At 39.1% G+C, this 20251-nt stretch overlaps 1 long non-coding RNA gene across 1 annotated transcript; it reads left to right on the top strand.

Moving 5' to 3' along the window:
• The first annotated feature begins 18851 nt into the window (after nucleotides 1-18851).
• On the top strand, nucleotides 18852-20251 carry LOC133780355 (uncharacterized). Its single transcript, XR_009869249.1, has 3 exons — nucleotides 18852-18926; nucleotides 19074-19172; nucleotides 20203-20251. It is a non-coding gene; the product is annotated as an uncharacterized LOC133780355 (long non-coding RNA).

The raw sequence follows: 20251 nt of genomic DNA on the forward strand, positions 1-20251 counted from the left end.
CTAAAAACTCTGGCTAATAAGCTTCTAATCTTTCCTAGGATCGCTATGCCTCGATCCTCGCTTGAATCCGAGTCCTAGAACTCAAGTTTCCTTCGAAAATGCGATCGGGAGACGAAAGTGGAACTTAGAGGGAGAGAGAACGTACAAAACGTTTCTTTTATTTCTTAAAAGGTTACTTCAAGCTTAAGTAGCTTCCAATAAAACCTAATGCTCGGGGTCCCGAAAACACCCCCGAGGACATTATAGTCAAAACTTCCAGAATTTCCCCCTGATCTTACTAACTCCCAATTTATCACCAAATATTAATTCACATTACCCAATAACCCGGTAATGCTCTAAATACCCCTTGACTTACTCCAAGTCAAGCTTAAATCCCGTTGTGACTTTCCACTAGCTTACCTCCTAGGATCGTCTTGTGCTGGGTAACCCTGGCATAACCAAACAATAATAAAGCACCACGCCCATTTCACATATATGCCAAAAATGCCCGAAATGGCCAAAATATGAAAATCACTCAATTAATCACAAATGGGTTCACATGCATATTTAATACACCTAAACATGTATATTATCATTAAATAGCATAATAAAGCAATTATGGCCCTCCCGGCCTCCTAATCAAGGTCCTAAACCTTATTAGGAAATTTGGGGCATTACATATGCCATAATGGCCGTTGACTACTTCACAAAGTGGGTAAAGGCTGAGCCACTCACAATGATCACCTCTAAACATGCCTTGGACTTTGTCATTAAAAATATCGTTTCCCGATACGGGCTCCCGAGGAAGATAGTCTCTGACAATGGATTGCAGTTTGATAGTGAAGTATTCATGGACTTCTGTCAACGACATGGATTTATCAAGAGCTTCTCCTCGTGGCCCATCCATAGGAAAATGACGTAATTAATCCAATCTCTCAATCGGTTTGTCAAATGGGCCAAGTAGAAGCAGACAACAAAATGCTCAAGGCCACCTTAAAGAAAAGGCTTGAGTAGGCGAAAGGTGCCTGGCCCAAGGAGTTGCCTAAGGAATTGTGGAGTTAGCGCACCACTTCCAAGACCTCCACCAGCCATTATCCATTCTCGATGGCCTACGAATATGAAGCTATCCTCCTAGTTGAGGCAGCAATCTCAACGCACCAACGAGATACGTATGACCCGACCATGAACCATGTTTTATTGTGAGTATCCCTGGACCTCGTGGAGGAGCTCCATGAAACTTCTTAGCTTCGAGTAGTGTCCTACCAGCAGAAGGTAGCCATGTATTTAAACTCCAAAGTGAAGGATAGAAATTTTGGTGTCAGAGATCTGGTGTTGCGAAGAGTCTCCTTAGACACCTGAAACCCCGGTGCAGGAGTACTGGGACATAAATGGGAAGGCCCATACCAAGTCGATAGAGTTGTGTGTCCGTTGACATACAAATTGGCCTAACTAAGTGGGGAGTTGATCCCCCATGCCTGGAGTGCCAAGCATCTTCACCAATATTACCAGTAGTATGAGCAGGGAAGCTTGTTAATTTCTGCAGTATCCTTTGTAGCCGTTGGCCACATTAATGAAAACCATGTATATAAAACAAAATAAGAAAGAAATTGATTGCCTGCTTATATTTTTTGGTTTCCTTTACTATTAATGCTATGTATAAGAGCACCTGCTCACTGGCCTGAACAAGTGAATGCAGACTAGTCTTTGATCACTTGGGGGGCATGGAGATAGGGCAGCGTCACAACTTGCAAGGAGCGACCTAGGAAACTAAGCTTGTCAAGTGGAGTAAGCCTAATGTTGCCACCCCGAGTATAGAAAAACCTAGGAAACTAATCGATCTAGCCTAGGAGACTAAGCTTGTTCCAAGCAGAATATGGCTTAGCACCTATAAACTAGACAGAATGTTAGTAGCACTAGGATAGACTTTTTCATCTCCCGTGGACATCAAGCCCGAGGAGCTCTGACCAAGTCCCATGATCTCCTGATGCGAAAGGGAGGCTGAGTCCAGTATACTCGATCTAGAGCACATGGGCTATGTCACCTTCTGAAGACTTTGAGCCTAAGGAGCTCTAATAAAGCCCATTGTGTTCCAATGAGCACCAAGACACTATCTTAAGTGCTAAGACAAATAAGTAGGGAAAGGTTAGACCGTGGAACTAAATTAGTCAACAAGTGTAGTACTCCTAAGGTCAAAACCCTAAACAACTTAAACTTGGAAAAAGCCCAACGTAAAAGATCCAGTAACTAGAACTTAGAGATTCAAGTTTCCCCACAAGGACAGCGCACGCCCGAGGATTAATAAGCAAATCCTAATCCTCGATATGTGAACAGATGCTTGAGTCGCTTGTACTCGGGCATAGACTGAAGTCTCCAGACTTTCAAGTCAATACTTTGCGGGACCTAACACTAAAACATTAGACAACACGAGTGGACTCAAGGTCACTGCCCGTAGACATCGTGCTTGAGAAACTCTGACCAAGTCATAGTCTCAACACGTTCTCGGGATCCGAGCTTAATACTTCGAAGAATAGACCCTAAACGTAACCCCTAGTAACGCTAGAACGGATTAACATTACCTCCCGAGGACATCAAGCCCGAGGAGTTGTAAGATGAACTTGAATGACGAACGAAAGCCTCAAGATATACACTCGGGGGGAAATTCAAAGCCCCTAACTGACCTTCTGGGTATTGCATACTCGGAGGGCAGGCAGTTTGATGTGCAAGAACTTTTGAAAGCCTGAGTCTTTGGACTATGGGGACACAGGAGGACAACAAGTTAATCCAAGGACTTCGAGCCTGGTAAAACAATAAACATCTAAAGGTTCGAGCACAACATGTCGGCTCCATCCCGAGTCGTAGGAAGTTGAGCTGTGTTAAATTAATGCTAAATTTTTCATTAAAGTTACTTCTAGGAATATGGGCCTACAAGAAACACTAAACACTGGAATCACCTACAAAGCGGTTCGAGTTCTTGTTCTTGTGGTAGTCATGTTACGTTGAATTTATAGTTACAAATAAAATATTTAAAACGGTTTGAGTTTTTATTCTCCTGGCAGTCATGTTACGTTGAATTTACAGAATCAAATCAAATATTTAAAACGGTTTGAGTTCTTGTTCTTGTGGCAGTCATGTTGCGTTGAATTTAAAAAACCAAATCAAATATTTAAAATGGTTTGAGTTTTTGTTCTTGTGGCAGTCATGTTACGTTGAATTTACAGAACTAAATAAAGTATTTAAAACAGTTTGAGTGCTTATTCTTGTGGTAGCTAGGTTACGTTGAATTTATAGAACCAAACCAAGTAAAGCAGGACTTAGGGTTCTTGTTCTCGTGAATGCAATGTTACGGCGAACTAAAAGAATCAAAGGAGCTTAAAAGTAGTGCAGGCTGTCATTACATTAGTGCTTGGGGGATCGAGCATTACAGGTTTTTCCCCAACAAAATTGTGGCACACAGGCATACTTACAAAATAAAAAGAAAGAATTTATAGAATATGGAGGACCTGGAGGGACCTCAGCCAACAGCTTGACCACGGGGTCAGCCTCAGGAGTACAAATCGCAGTAGTGGCTTCCCTTACCTTAGCGATTTTGGCCTCCTCCGCTTCCAAACGCACCTCGAGCATGGCCTGCATGTTGGGTCTTCGGCGAATGACATGTCCATAGCCCTGTTGCTCTACCATGGAACATATATGGTGTCGTCCACCATGGTGTTGAGCTCTTTATCTACCTCGGCTGCTTGGAGATGGACAGCTTCAACATCCTTTTCTGCATGGGCCAGCTCTTTGGCCAACTCCTCGGACTGAGCAGCAAATTCTCTCTTGGCATTGGCCAGCTCTTCGGTCCGAGTACTCAGCTCCTCCGCTGTCGTGGTCAGCTCCCTTGTCCTAGCGACCAGCTCCACAGTGCGGGCCGCCAATTGCCCTTTCACAACCCGAGTTCAGGCTGCAGTTTCCTTAAGCGGCTTTGGAGAAGTATCCTCGAGAGTCGACACCTTCAATTGCTCAGTTGCCAGCTGGTTTTCTAGGTCTCGGACATGGGCCTTCATGTCCTCAACTTCTTTCTGGAGCTTTGAATGTGCCTCGAGAGAAACTGATGACTCCTTGAGCTGGGCCAATTCGTCTCGGGCTTCCCACAGCTCAAAGGAGCGCATCAGCATGATGTCTCCTAACCGCTGACTGAAGGATCCTGTCTATCAAAATAAGTAATCAATACAAATACACAAGCACATAAATTGAAAACTTGATGAAAATTTTATATCAGAGACTTACCCTCAAAGCGGAGTGGCAACTCGCAACGACCAAGGACACCTCGTTATTGCTACCACATCGGGCGAAGATGTGGTAGGGCATTTCACATAGGGACCCTACCATCCATTGGAGTAACTCCGCGGCAAGCGGAGTGACCTTCTTTCCTACCCTGCCCATGAAGAGGGGTTCCAAGTCCTCGCGACTGGGAGGCTTAGCTGGACCCTGCGGACGACCGTCTTTGAAGAATTCAGTAAGGTGTTTTAAGTCCTCCATCCCCTTGTCCAGCCTATAGTTGTAAAACTCCACCACCTTTCAGTGTTGCTTGAGATCAGCCCCCTCGAAGTATTCGAGGAGGATGATGAGTTGAGTTTCCTTAGCGGAAGGTTTGCTGGGCACCTTAGAAGGGATTTCCTTACCCTTCCTAGTCTCTCCCCCATCTTGACGGTGAAAAACGGAGAGGTCAATGACCTCGCCGGGGACCCTAGTCCTCGGAGTGAGAACTGGGGGGGGGGGGGGGGGGGCAGTTGCATGAGCTTCCAAAACCACCGTAGCAGGAAGACAACTCCTGGGGCTGGAAGGACAACCAATGGGGGCGTCGGACTGACAAATGATGTCGCCAACACTTCGAGTTCAAAGGGCCCCATCACCATTTGGCGCTTGGCTCGGATCTTGTTCGCTAGGCTCATGTTCTCTGCACAAAGGAAACAAGAAAGGTCAGTGATTGGAATGAAGAAAAAGAAAAAAAAATAACAAGTATAAAGAGTAAAACTCCTCGGGAGCCCCACCACATATGATCTCCTCTGGATGAAGGACAGAGTGGGCAAACTCATGCATCAGTCGTCCCATCTCTTATGTAAGGTTTGTCCCATATTGACAAAACCAAGTCGCATGCATGGATGTCAAGATGTTCAGAGGCACGTGACCCTGAGGATGCTTCCTTCTCTTTAGGTTGTCCAGGAATACGTCGATGAGGTCCTGGTAATCTTGGTACTCCTCATTGGTCCAGTGTTGCCTCGAGACTTGTCCACACTCATGAAGTTAGGTGGAGAAGAGAGGATGGTCAAGACTAGCTCCCTCCCTTAAACAATTAACACGATAGACAATGAAGGGGGTTTTACCTTGAGGCATGGAAAATGGCCTGATCCTAGCCTCAAGCTCTTCCTCGAGCTCCTGGTCTTCTCTAGCCTCCTCGACGGCCCGGATGGGAAGAGCAGTCTCCACACGCTCTTCACAGAGATATCTTGTGTATACCATCTCAGCTTGGGCTACCATGTAGTTCGAGTGCCGCAGCGCCTCTATGCGTGATGCCTTCGAGTTGCGGAAGCCAGTGAGAAGAACGAGGTTGATTCTTTGCCCTAGTTGTAGTAGGCCATACTGCCTTAAGTGAGCGTCAGTGAGGGGAAACATGAGGCTCATGTTCTCGTCAGAAAGCCCACTCATTTCCTGAAACCTAGAGTTGAAGGAGTCAACGAAGGAAGTACGGTTGTACGAACCTGAAAGGAGTGGATCTTAATAAACGGTGAAAAAGGGTGCAATTCAAAGGCACGAGGAGAAGACACTTACCAACCCTGGCGAAATCCAGGAGAAGGGTGGGGTTGGTCCTCATGGGAAAACCATTGGCAAAGAAGAACTAGTCTTTATATTCGTGGGCGTGGTTGTCGTTACCGCATAGGGCTTTATATCTCATCCCCGGTTGTGTATACTTCATCAAAGTATAATAACCGTCCCGACTATCCTTCTTCGAGACCTTGCAGAAACTGTAGAGATACAGTATCTCCACAGGGGATGGCACGAGCAAGTTCTGCATCTTGTACAAAACGTATAGTCCCACCAAGACCCGATATCCGTTCGGGATAAGCTGGAAGGGGGCTATGCCGAAGAACTTCAAGAAGTCGACATGGTACTAGTGTAGGGGCAGCGCTGGACCAACTTGAAGATGAGAAGCGCTCTAGGCCCCGAGGTCATGGACGCTCTCATGAGCCCTCTCATCATCTCGAGCAAGGCGCACCAACATATTTTTTGGTGTCCACCCCATAATGAGTTGTAATTTTCTCCAGCGCTCTTCGAGGCCTGAGCTTGCTGGGGATAATTGTCGCTTCGAACTCCTTGGTAGTATAAGGAGTGCTCAAAGGCATAAGGCCCATGTTGACCTCCTCCTCCGTGAGCCCAACTCGAAGAGGTTTAGTGGCTGATGGCGCATCCTCTTGCATTGTGAGTGCTCAACTCTCTTCGACCACTTGTTCTCTCTTCTTGATGCGTTGTTTGTTCTCTCACGCCATAACTTGCAGCTCATAGTCAAATGCGTAGAAACCTTGTCGAGGGAGTTGATAAAACTCCTCGGACATCTGAAATGAACACCAAGCAGTTAGCGCCTTTACCCGAAGAAAGCTAACCCCTAAGACCACTGCTCGGGGAGAAGGGAAAGAAAGGAAAACTAATCACATTGGAGTGTCCTCGGAGCTAGACACCTGGCACCAGAGGACACCACCAGAAAAGATGAACACCATTGGAGATGATGAACATCGCCGGAATTTGGAAAATTTTTAGGTTCCGGTCGGAGGTTCAAAAAGACAAAAAATGCCACAAGACACTTTAGAACGTCTAAATAAGTCATTTAGACCATTTTCGACGACAAATAAGGTAAAAAAGACCTCTAAAAAGCTAAAAAAAAAAACAACTACTGAGCCTACATCCTACATCCTAAGTCCTCAAACATACACAAAAATAGAAAGCCATAGTTTAGAGGAACTTACTCGAGATGAAGCTTCGAATGGTGCTGAATCAAGTACGAACTCTGAAGAATTGCTTATTGTTTACCCAGAAATAAGAAGATTCATGCCAATCGTCCAAAGTGATAGAGAAATCGAGGGGGGTGGTTTGGGAAGCTAAGAAAGGTTGAAGAGTAGAAGGCACAGTAAATTTGAAATGAGCAAAGGTAACATTGGAAAGTTGGTTCTCGACCTTTTATATGCCCAGTACTTGGGGGCGAGTAAGTACACCCCGACCATTGGATTACCTAGGACAAAGGTACTCGAGAGCGATCCCAGGGCCAGGATTCGAAGGGCGTGGATCGTGATCATTAGCATTGGAAAAGGAAAACCTCGAGTATAGGCTAAATGGACACCTAATGTACAGATAAGACGTTTTGGGCCGTGAACCTGACCCATCATTAATTGCATGGATTATTGGGCCCAGCAATAAGGGCTCAGTACGTGGTACGAAATCTTGTGGTGACGTCAGAGGAAGTTCAAACATTTCCATCCGAGGACTATTCGATTTCTCCCCAGTTTTAAGTCTCCACTGTCCGAGGACGAATAAAGACTTAGGGGGAAGATGTTGTTCGTGTTTCACCAAGGGATAGGTGGCAGATATGCGTGTCTCTTTAAGTGAGGCCACACCCCTAGGTCAGTCCTCAGAGTGTGGATATCAAGAAAGAAGGCCATAGCCATTGGGTAAAGACATGGCACAAGCATCTCTATCTGAGGCCATGCCCCGAGGACTAGTCAGTAGTCCTCAAGCTCTTTACAAGCAGTTGTCCTCCAGGTCAAGGATCTTGTCCTCGGGACTTAGAGGACTAGCCAGGTGTGAACCAGTGCGTGTTTTTCAGTGTCAGAGGATTGTCTAACAACTTTTTTGGTGATCTGTCTAAAGTGTTGTCAAGTGTACAACTCGACAATTCGCACCCCACTACATTGCTTGACAAGGAAATACGTGCGGCACGCCCTGACAGTGCCAGGGGCATGTTCCCCATAAACTAAGTAACTTTCTGCAGTGGGCTGCATATATTGCTCTAGTTAATGCGGCCCACTGCATTAAAGTGGTATTAATACCCCCAAAAACTGGGAGAATATGTATTAAATACAAATAATTAGCATTAATGACCCCAACCTCTATAAATAGGGTTGATTTTAGAGAGAGAGAGAGAGAGAGTCTTGTACTCAGAGTAATATAAACGCTGCCTAAGAAAACTCCATTGGAGCTTGCCCTAACAAGCTTCCAATCTTCTTAATACCAGAGACTCGTGGACTATGACTCTTTTATAGCCTAAGCCACGTAAAAACTATTGTGTTCTTGTTTGTTCATTTCTTTAATCTCTCATCTTTAGGTTGATAGCAAAAAATGCAGTCAACAGTCATAAATTAAGTGTCCAAATATTTTATGAATGATTCACCATTTATTTTCTATTTTTTCTTACGCATTTTCAAAGAAAAAAGAAACAAAATTAGCATTTAGGGATCTAAATGATATGATTTGAGAATGTCGAGGACCTAACTGATAAAAATCAACATTTGAGACCTAAGTGTTACAAAGTGTAAAGAATGGAGACCGCAGCTGAAAAAAAACCATAAATTTTAACATTTTACATAATCTAATCTTGTAGATCCCGAAAAAATACAAAAAAAAAAAAAAAATCATCTGAAATGAACATTTGAGTGAAAAGATATGAACCTCTAAAATTTTTGTCAAATTTAAGCTTAGAGCATTGATTTTGCATTGATTTTTCATCATTTTGGCCAAAAATCAAGTTTTCATGATTGCATCGCAAGAGCATCGAAACAGCATCGATTTTGCATCAAAAAATCATCGTTTGTCAAAAAAAAAAATCAAGTTTTTATAATTGGATCGCAAAATCATCAAACAAACATCGATTTTGCATCGAAAAATCATTGTTTTGGCAAAAAAATCAAATAATGCAAAATCGATGCTCTTGAGATGCAATCATGAAATCTTGATTTTTGGCCAAAATTATGCTTTTTTGATGCAAAATTGATGTTGTTTTGATTCTCTTGCGATGAAATTATGAAAACTTGATTTTTTGCCAAAACGATGCTTTTTCGACGCAAAATTGATGTTGTTTCGATGTTCTTGCGATCAAATTATGAAAACTTGATTTTTGTTTTTGCCAAAATGATGTTTTTTCAATACAAAATTGATGTTGTTTTGATGTTTTTGCGATGCAATCATGAAAACTTGATTTTTGGCCATAATGATTAAAAATTGATGTTCTGTGCTAAAATTTGACAAAAACTTTGGTGGTGCATATCTTTTCACTCAAATGTCTGTTTCAGATGATTTTTTTGTTAATCTTGGTATTTTTTTTGAAGATCTACAAGATTAGATCATGTAAAATCTTAAAATTTATATGTAGAATATACAATTTAGAGAGAGAAATAGAAAATGTTAATGAGAGGGGTAATTGAGTGCAGTAATAATAAAATGGTATACTTTAGGGAAAGATAGTTATGGGGGTAATATTATGTATATGATATTTTCCTATACAAAGCTCCACTATTTGTGTTGAAGTAAAATTTTCCAAGAACATATAAGTATCCGTAGAACGATTTTTATAAGTGAAAATTGCAGGGACCCTCGTGATTGGATACTACAACTTAAAAAAGAAGAAACAATATTCGTCCTGATCCTAAAACTACCCCACTTTGTCCATGTGTTTCAAATTTTTCATACATAAATTTACACTTCTTTACATAAAGTATATATATATATTTATATATTATATATCATTGTAAAGGTAGAGTCCAAAGATGGGAACAGTAGCACATTTGGATAAGGCTTACAGCCTGAGGATACGTCTGTGTTCTTATCATGAAAGGGGTCATAATAAGAGCCCAGATTTTACCACTTGCTGTTTGATTTGCTTTGCTTATGTGGTTCATACAAAACTTCTTATTAAGATGATTTACTTAGTAGGTTTAAAGAAAAATTAGTTGGGGATGTATTCATCTATGAAGTTGATGTGACATTTAACTAAAAGTTATTAAATGGACTTTCTTTCAATTTAAAAGAAGTTAGTTTAGTCTCTAGATAACACTTCGTAGATTCCAATATTTCCTATTTAATCATTAATGCTTGAAATAATAATAAGCATTTATGGGCACACTAAAAAATTGACCTTTTTTTCTTTTCCAAAGTTTTCTCTTTTAATTTTATAATAGTTTTAACTTTTTAAATGGGATCACATTGTCGTTTTTTTATATTTTTATTTTTAGAAATAAAAGTGAAATTCTATTTTTAGTAATTACTAAATTAATTAAATTATGAAAATTAATTAAGGTGCGGAATGATAATTAAATGTTGAACACATATTTCAGACATGTCAGGACAGAATAAGAACTCGTCACGATAGCAATTGAACACAATAAAAAAACAGTGCAAAAATAATAAAGAAAATAACGAATTTTTACAAGGTTCAGAAACTCTTTCGGATAACCTATTCCTTGGGGCCACACCCAGTGAATAAAACCAATTAATAAAGAATCACAAGTGCAAAATATTGACTTAAACAAAACAAGACTCCCTCTTGAGATTTGCCGCAACTTTATTGTACTTCTCTTCACTAATCTGATTTTGATTGAAGTGTCGAACCACTTGAACTCTCATCAATAGCCAGCGAGTGCTTGCATCCTCCCAACGCAAGGCTTGTAAAAATCTTCTCCCGAACACTATGAGAGAGTTGTGTTCAAATTACAACTTCTATTCACTCATGAATTATGTATAAACTCACCACAAAACTAAATACTCATTTTACTACATGAACACGTGAATACAATGATCTTGAATACAAACTATGAGCTCTCACAAATATTACAATTCACTCACAAACTATGCACCAAAGAGTTCACTTTTTTCTCAAGGCCCTAGAAGCCTATTTATAGAGACTATTTCCCGCTGAAAAAGACTGAGAAAAAATCTATAATAAAAACAAGAATATTTGAAGATATTATTGATTAATGGAGATTTGCCATTTTTTAGTTGATTCTGATCCGGCAGACAAGAATTTTGCGGGGACAACTAATACATGCGTCATATCAACTTTTTAAAGATAGAAATAACAATTAATTCCTTCAAAGATTGTATTTCCTAAAGTTAATTATCTTGAGCTACACGAAAATAAATACAAAAAATATTCTATAAATGAATTCGAATAAATATTCTGTATAAAACCAAGATACAAATTCCTTTTATAAACATATTGTGAGAATATCATACTAAATATGGTATTATTTGCAAACCTTACAAATTAATCCAGGATATTGATTCAAAAAATCACAATAAAAGGAATTTAAAATCATCTTTTATATAAAAAGATATCTCTATAAAATTTGCCAATTTTAGGATTTACAATCTCCCATTTTGGCAATTTTATAGACAAAGGATATCTATTATTTTTAAAAGACCCTACAAAAATAAGTTAGTGCTTAAATCCACAAATAATGAAAATAGTTCAAAAATGACTCCCCCTGCCAAATATAACCATATCACATAACTAAAACAAGTAACCAACGCAAGTCAAAAAACATAATCAAAGCACTAAAAAAAAATAGAGTACTCTCTCTCCCCCCATTATCTAAGAAAATGCCAAAGAAAAAAGAAATCAGAATCAAAACAAAGACACATTTAGTGTTCTTTTACATTTATTGAAAGCAAATAAAAGTAGATGGAGAGAAAGTGAAACTGTCATGGAGCTGGAGTGGTAGAGGCATTGATGATTGCTAAAGAATCCATAATTTGGCGTCGAGTATCCTCTATGGCAGAGAACCACTCGGAGAGACTGGTAATACCTGTCTAGACAGAAGTAAGAGTAGTCTGAACAGCAGGGGAGCCAGGCTCGACATCTCTAGACCTAGGACTAGCCAAATTAATGCCCTTGACCTTTCTAGTTGTTGTAGGAGCACTATCAACTTTGACCTCTTTGACGGAGTAGGTAGGACAAACCAAAGGAGAAATCAAGGTCTCATAATACTTCTTTAAAGGAAACAACAAATGTTGACCCTTGCGCTTGGGACCACTCAAAGACACTATCTAATCAAAGATAGCAGCAGCAAGATCAACAGTGACACCAGTCCCAATTTTGAACAATAGAAATGTAACGACCCAAAATTTGCTAATAAGGCTTAAGGGCCTTGATTAGTGTGCCAGGAGGGCATAATTGGTATTTATGTGAATGAATGAATGAATAAATTCATGATTATATGGCATGCATGATTAAATGAGTATATAGATATGATTAGATGCATGTTTATGAGTATTGAATATGCATGTGGGCCCTATTTTGTTCTTAAGGGCATGTTAGTAATTTTGGCTCGTTGAGGGCATAAATGTAAATAATTGTGATAAATTTTTGAGACCACATTATTATGTGGATATATTTGCAGCTTGTGGCACGAGGCAATCCTAGTGAGCAGTTTAGTGAAAAAATCACAGTGGAGATTTATACCCGGCTTGGGGTGAGCCTAGGGGTATTTCTAGCAATTTAGGATATATATTGGAGACTACTTGATATTGAGGAAAATAATTGGTGATTAGTTAGGTGTCGGGGTTTAAGTAATAATTATTAGAGACACTCGAGGAATTAGCGGGAATTAGGAGCAATGACCAAAATGCCCTTAGAATGTTTTAAGGTTTAGATTTTAATGGGAGGGCAATATGGTCATTTGATTTAAAACAGAGATAAGTATCAATCTGACTTTATTCATTTAGTGAATTTTTTATAGAGTAGTAGAAACTGAAAGAAAAAGGGAAAGAGACAAAAAGAAAGAAAGAAAAACAGAACTCCTAAGTTAACCTATTTTTTTCTCACCCGGTTCCTTCTCTTTGCACCATTTCTTGGGGGCTTTTGGAGCTGTGGTTCAGAGGAGGATTAGGCCAAAGCTTAGCACTTGGATCCTTGGTGAAGCTAGGAGGTTCTACTGAAATTAAGCTTAACTGGGGTAAGTTTAAGGATTTCTGATGAGTTTTTCTGAGTTTTATTGAGGTGATTTCTAAGATTGAGTTTTGGATTGAATTAAGGGAAATAAGCTTGAGGAATAGAAGGGCTTGAGGCTGGAAGGATACTAGAGATAACCTAAGGTCAAAATTCTCCATTGAAGGTAACGAATTCTGGCTTTGAAGTTCTGAGTTTCTTGTTAGGTTCTTGAGTTCAATGCTTGTTTTCTTGGTTTGATGATGCATGTGGTTAGGTATTGTGTTTTTCAGTTGTGTGGGTTGAGATGTAGGTGGTGGTAGGCTCAATTTGGTGTGTAGTTGAGGTTTTTGGGAGTTTTTGCTTGAGGAAAATTGAAGAGGAAAACCAGAGTATTGGGTGTGCTGTGACTAGCGTTGTAGCGCTAGCCTTTTTGGCTCTGTTTGTAGCGCTATAGCGCCCCCTTTGTGGTGCTGTAGCACTACCCTATTTCCAGAAGTGGGTTTTTGAGTTATTCATAGGGTTTTTGCCCCGGGGCTTGGGGTTTGATTCCACCACCCCGTTTGGTGGAATTAGGACTTCCCGAGGGATCGGGATTGGTCCCGAGGTTAGGTTTTGGAATTGAAGTTTAGTGTTGGTTCTAATTTATGGCTGTGACTAGGTGTACGCTAGGGCTCAAACGAGATCGTGCTTGAAGGTTGATTTCACTAGTCAAGCTATTGGGATCAAAGGTAAGAAAATTGCACCCATTTATATGAATATGTTGGGACTAAGAGCTCCCTATATTTGTATAATGTCATGAGATGGTATTATGACATGGAGACATGTGATAAACGACCTAAGAGTGTCAGAATCAATATTTGCGCACAGGGCACGACTCAACCACTGGTAGCTGAGGACAGCTCATTTATCGCTGAGCTCGATTAAACTAGTCGGAGTCAGTGGGTATAACACTGGGGGCGGCTTAAGTGAGCCGAAGACAGTGGGTTAAACAAAGGGTGCCAACCATAAATATTGTGTAATGGTTGCAATAATTGTTGATTATGAATGTGATTATCATTGTTAATGTGATGAGTATGATATGTTGATTATCTGGATGATAAGTTGTTAACTTGTTTATTGTTATCACTGGATAGGTGAATGTTATGAATTGCTGAATACCTGGTTATGCTTTGTGGAATATTTGGTTGTTGATATTGATCATGCTATGATATTATGTTTTCTTGCTGGGCCTCGGCTCACAGGTGTTTCGTGGTGCAGGTAAAGGCAAGGATTTGGTGGTTCGGCCATGAGTTGGAGAGCTCTAGGGGCAAGGTGTACATTATCAGCTTCTCGGCCGCCACGGTCGAGGGTTTGTACAGGGACTGAACCTAAAATTTTATATTTTTCCATTAGAGTGGCCATGGTTGTTTATAACTTTTGGAATTTTTGTAAATATGACATTTAAACCTTGTTTTGGGATCCCATGTACTAAATAATTATTTTAATGAAGATTATCTGTTTTGGCCAAAATCTTTTAAACTTAACCTGTTTGTGATTATAGGATCACGTTTTCAACTATATGACTTGGTTAGCAAGTCCTGCACTATATACAATACACAGTGTAACGACTTTGGTTATCCAGGGCGTTACAAGAAATGTCATATCTTGGGTGATGGTCAAGGAATTAGTGGTGGGAAGCCAATTGAACATGGAAAACTTGAAAAGAGCACCATAGTAGTGTGTAAGGTCCGTGACTCGGAGAGATGCACTCGCTTCCCACACTATAGCTTGGCCAACTAATTAAAAAAAAACTCGATCCTTTCCAAATTAAATGGAATCATCAATCTCAACAGGAACTAGATTAAGAACCTTAACAATTTCGGCAGGACTAAACTTATACCAATGACCTCTAATATAAACCTTATGAAACATAAATGAGTTCTGATCCAACAACTCATCATTCAAATCAACATAAAATTTCTTAACTACCTAAGGCACAAACCCATCAAAGCCAGACAAAGGACGTAATCATCCCCTTTCTTCTAATGTAAGCAATACCCCAAAAACTCGATGTGGAGCAAATGAAAATTGCGTTCACTAATGAAGTGATGATGCTCATACAATTGCATATTTTTCTCATTACCATTAAAATAGAAAGTAAGAGATTGGGCTTTGAAAGAGGAACCTAAAGAGCGAATTAAGGCACCTTTGTGTTTTGAGTTGGCAGACGATTCGGGAAACGCCAATGGCGTTTTTCCTTTTGGATCAGAGGCAATAGGAGTGGTTTCTGATTGGTCTTCTTCAGATTCTGTCTCCTCCTTTGAATCTTCATGAAGAGGATCTGCTTGTGGTTCTTCAGGAATTGGCTCAATCAGAGAGGGGTCTAGCTCAGGCAAAAAATCTTTAGTTTCAAGAGAGACATCCTCCGAGGAGGTGCAAGGAGGGGGATTTATTTTTGCCTTCATTTTTAATTTGGAATAGGGAGTGGAATCGAAGTTGGAGCTAGTACCTTTTGTCAGGGATGCTTTGGCCTTCTTGGTCTGCTTTATGCTAGCGGCTTTGGATTTGCGCTTGCCCTTTGCCTTAGGTGTCAGTACATCAGGAGATAATGAAGACTCAAAGTCCTGAGCAGTTGGATCAGTCTCAGCTTCGGCAGAGACAAACTTTGTAGGGCTTGAGGTCAAAGATGGCTTCTGTGTGGAAGGACCTTCGGGGGAGGCGAGTGGAACTGCTGAGGTTATATTATGCTGCACATTGAGGTCGGGAAAGTTCATGCCTTTAATGGAGCCCCCAATCAATGGAGATCCCTCAGGACCTAGAAGGGCAAGGACATTCTTCCTTGCTATGGTTTTGGATCGATGACCTGGATGAGCAGAGACACACTACAACAAAAACCCATTTCCATAACACAAAAATTTAACACTTTTAAAAAAGTATTATAATATATATAAGTGTATATGTATATAGGCGGGACTTATTGCAATTTGGCGCCTAATTTTCCCCAGCCCCCCAAAATTTTTCACACATTCCCAATTGACCAAAAAAAAAAAGAAAAAAACCCATTTTCACACGGTCCCAGTCGGTCCTCGATTCCCCTCTCTCTCTCTCTCTTGTTTCTCTGTGTTTACCCCCTCTCTCTCTCTCTCTCTCTCTCTCTCTCTCTCTCTCTCTTCATTTCTCGACCAATCTGCCCAGGAGGAGGACGATTAAGCTTGCCTAGGTACGTTTTCCTCTCTTCGTGTAAATGTGTATGAATACCCATTTTCAAGTTCGACATTTTTAGTTCTTCTCTGCGCAGGCTTTGTTTTTCAAGTGGGTTTTTGACTTTTTCAAGTTCTACCCAAGATGTATGCAACACTACACTCGTTGCAGCAAACAAAGCTAAGTAACCCATTTTTCTCTCTCTTTGTCACTCTTTTTTGAGCTTTGATAGAGTTATCTGAAGCTTGAACTCTCTTTCTAGCCAAAGATAAAGAAAACACACAAGGGTAAGGCTAAAAGGGAAGCGGTGACTGAGACTTTGGGGGTTCCAATGCCCTCAGCTCTGCCCTGTCCTTGCTTCTTCTTGTTCTACTCGATTTTAGTCACCATAATTGCTTAATATGGTTTTTTTTTCTGGGTTATTGATCTCTTATGTAATTGAAGTTAATTTTATTGCCTCTGAACTTATATTTATGTGACTTTCCATTTATTAATGCAGCATTTTGATTCATATCTTGTTAATGATTTTTCATAATTTAATCCGATAAAAATCAATTTTTTAGCTGGAGTTTATACTGCTTTTATTCATATTGTTTCTTATAGTTTTTAGTAAATTCTCTTACATGGTTAAATTGTGTCTACTGACTGCATAGTCAATGCATTACTTCATAAGACCACTCAAGATAGTATTATATGTAGTTAAGGAGTCTAATTAGTTATCATCAGGATTAGGAATCCTAGTGAGACTAATTAGGCTCTTGGGCTTTCATAAAAATTTTCAACCTTTATTTTTAATACTTGTGCTCTATAACTGTAAATTTTCTATATATAGGGAGCTTTGGAAGATGAACTATCTGCAGCAGAGAGCCAGCAAAAACCTTAGACACAGTATTAAGATGGTAAGCTAAAGCTTTACTACATAATCATGAGGTGGTTATCCTAACTTTTCTATTGAATATGATGGTTGATTTAGTCACCATATTTCAGCACAGGAAGATGAGAATCTACAATAATATCTATTACTGATGTATTATTTCTGTCCTATTATATTTTACAATTCTCTACCAACAATTGGTTTCAAACTACCATGTTATCTGATTTCTGGGGCAGTGCATTAGGGTTGGACTTTAGGGAGGGCACCTGTATATGATGTTAATATGTAACTCGCTTCATTGACTTTCCAGTATTTCAACGAATATGGGTATCATGGAACCTCATTTGAGCAGACATATCAATGTTAACCTTCATCCTTTATCGATAAGGTTAGTTTTGCTCCTCACTTGGTTCAGACTTCATCTAGAATTTTTCACTGTTAGATGTTCTGTTTTTATATTTCAACAACCTCTTGCATTATTCAGTGTTTAGAGTCTATTGTAGCTGTGATTTATGTGGTGTTTAGAATAGCCTACCAAAACCTTCATTAAAGTAAGGTGTTGTGGATACAAAGAATCTAGAACATTACCTTCTAAGTTCTGTGAAAGTTATAGATGATTAGCCTGTAATTTGCTGAAAAAAAGAGAGGATAGTATACTTGTTTTCCATTAAAGAAAAATGACAATTAAGTATTCTGATTTAATTTACCCATCTCTAAATCTTGTGCATTCTTGGTGCAATCCTTGACACGTAATGTTAGTCAGTTTGTAATTTGGGTATTTGTGTTTGTTTCTATAATAAAGACTAGTTCATCCTTTTTTCTGATTCAAATTCTTCTAATCTATTTTGCAGCCACAACTTGAGAGTGGGGATAAAAGTAAGTGTTCTATGTTACCACTTTATGGTTATATGCTTTTGTTATTGTGCCTTCCTGATATATGGTTTCTGTTGCAATGTTCAGTTATAATACCTCCCTCGGCCCTTGACCGTCTCAGTTAGTGTTTTTAGATCGTTCAATTTTTTTTAAAGCTACCATTTGAATCAAATTCAAGTTGTTAACATTAAAACAATTCTGCAGCATCTTTACATATAGATTATCCGATGTTGTTTATGCTTCAGAATGACCCTGCAGAGAGGGTCTCTCACTATGGGGTGTTAGAGTTCGTAGCAGAGGAAGGCACGATCTATATGCCTTATTGGGTAGGGGATTGATTATTTATGTGTTGTATTGACCTGTATAAATTTATCTGGTCCATTTTGTCTAGCCCTTGTACGTTGATGATTTTTTCTTAATAGAATTTTGCTGTCCAAATTAGATGTTGGAAAATATGCTCTTACAAGAGGGAGACTTTGTGCGTGTGAAGAATGTGACTCTTCCGAAGGAGACATGTGTTAAATTGAAACCCCATACTAAGGACTTTTTGGACATTTCAAACCCAAAAGCTATGTGAGTCACTGATCTTTATGTAATTTAAGTTTGTTGTGGTTGTTTTAGTGTTTCTCAACTAACCTATTTAAAATTTAACTTTCCCATTTTATTCAAAACTTCATGGCATTTCCTTGCACGTTTATCTGTATCATGTGCGCATTCATAATCATGGAGTTGTATCAATTTATATATATTTTGAGTTCTTTCTTCTTTGAATTAAATTTGACCATGGATTTTATGTTCTTATTTGTAGATGTGTGATTGTAACTTATCAGGGATTCTTTTTTCGGTCATAATGGAAATGAACTACCACTTGCTATAATCTGCCATGCTAGTGGGACTAATCTGCCATACATATAAAAACACCAGATTTTTCAATAGCAAAATGAAAATTAAGGAATTTAGAAGTCCATAAAACTATCAATTTGAATGTGTAGGCAAGCAAAAGATGTTGTAAAAGCTCTGAAAAGAAGGTTACAACATAAGAACTCAAAAGTTCAACTACTCTCTTTGACGGTAAACTTAGCTTGAACTTCTAAATTCCTTAATTTTCATTTTGCTATTGAAAAATATGGTATTTTTATATGTATATTCTACCAGAAACCCCTTTTTTTGTGGTCAATCTTTTCTAACTGGTTTGTTGAATTAATTCGAGTTATGTAGCTATTAGAAACAATGGTAATGAACTGTGGGGATTACGTTCACTTCCAAATTGCCGAGAGGAATGTATTAGGGGAGATGATCAAAATTGTGAAGAAGAAGGTAAGTTTTAAAATGTTTAAATACACCATTTTGTAATGAGATTAGCGCTATGTAACAGTGCTCAATTGATGTTGTGGGTTCCACTTAATATCAAATTTTACTATGTGGCAATGCTGATGGCGTACCACATAGGTAGTGCTCTACCGTCATTGGTGAGATATACAGTAACATCTGATTATTGAGACAACATTATTATTTTATAGAAGTAAATATTCAATTAGGTTTAAATTGCATGATTATTATGTTTGTTAAAGGTGCCTTTATTTCAAGTGCAATACTGATAAAATGGATATTTGGAAGACTTTTTGATGTTCCATTTGGCCATTCCTCACTGAGTTTGGTCGTTCAAGGAAATGGGTAATTTATTTAAGCATAGGCTCAAGTTTCATTTATGAGTGTGCTTTGTTTGTGTGTAATGAAGTACCAACAGCACTCTATTCTCACCCTCTTTTATATTCCTTCTTATTGCTTGACATGTGAAATCTTATTACCATAAGATGAAAATTAATATTAAGACATTAACATTTTATTGCTCTTGTCAGGTAATGAGAGGAGTGTAAATTGTAGAAGATAGTGAGAAAAAGAGCATTGTTCGCATTGCTCTATGTTCATGTGGAATCTTATTACAAAAAATTATAATTTAGTATTAGGATACTAAATTTTTTTTTCTACATGCTAAGAAATGAGAGAGAGAGAGAGATTAGGAAGAAGAGTGTTGCTAGCAGTATCACTCCCATATATATATATATATACAGTTACAGTGTACATCCTTATCATACTGGTTTTGTATAGTTCATCAGCAATTCTCATTCTCCACATATTTAAGCTGTCCGAATTGTTAAGGATATTTATTTGCCAAACAAAGTTGGATAGGCGTTTATTTCCCCGTCTTTTTGTTTAGTAACTGTTTTCCAAACTTTTTTTGGTGGAATTGTGTTCTCTTCTAGTTCTCTATGCATCTAAATTATTTTCTCTGATTAAGAATTTGTATGTATTGTAACTTTTGAAACACGTGGATTGTAACATTCAGGCAAATATGCAAGTGAGGGAGAAAATCTTGGTCTTGCTTGACTCTTGGC

The sequence above is a fragment of the Humulus lupulus genome, chromosome 5 (genome assembly GCF_963169125.1).
Source record: "Humulus lupulus chromosome 5, drHumLupu1.1, whole genome shotgun sequence".
NCBI lineage: Eukaryota > Viridiplantae > Streptophyta > Magnoliopsida > Rosales > Cannabaceae > Humulus > Humulus lupulus.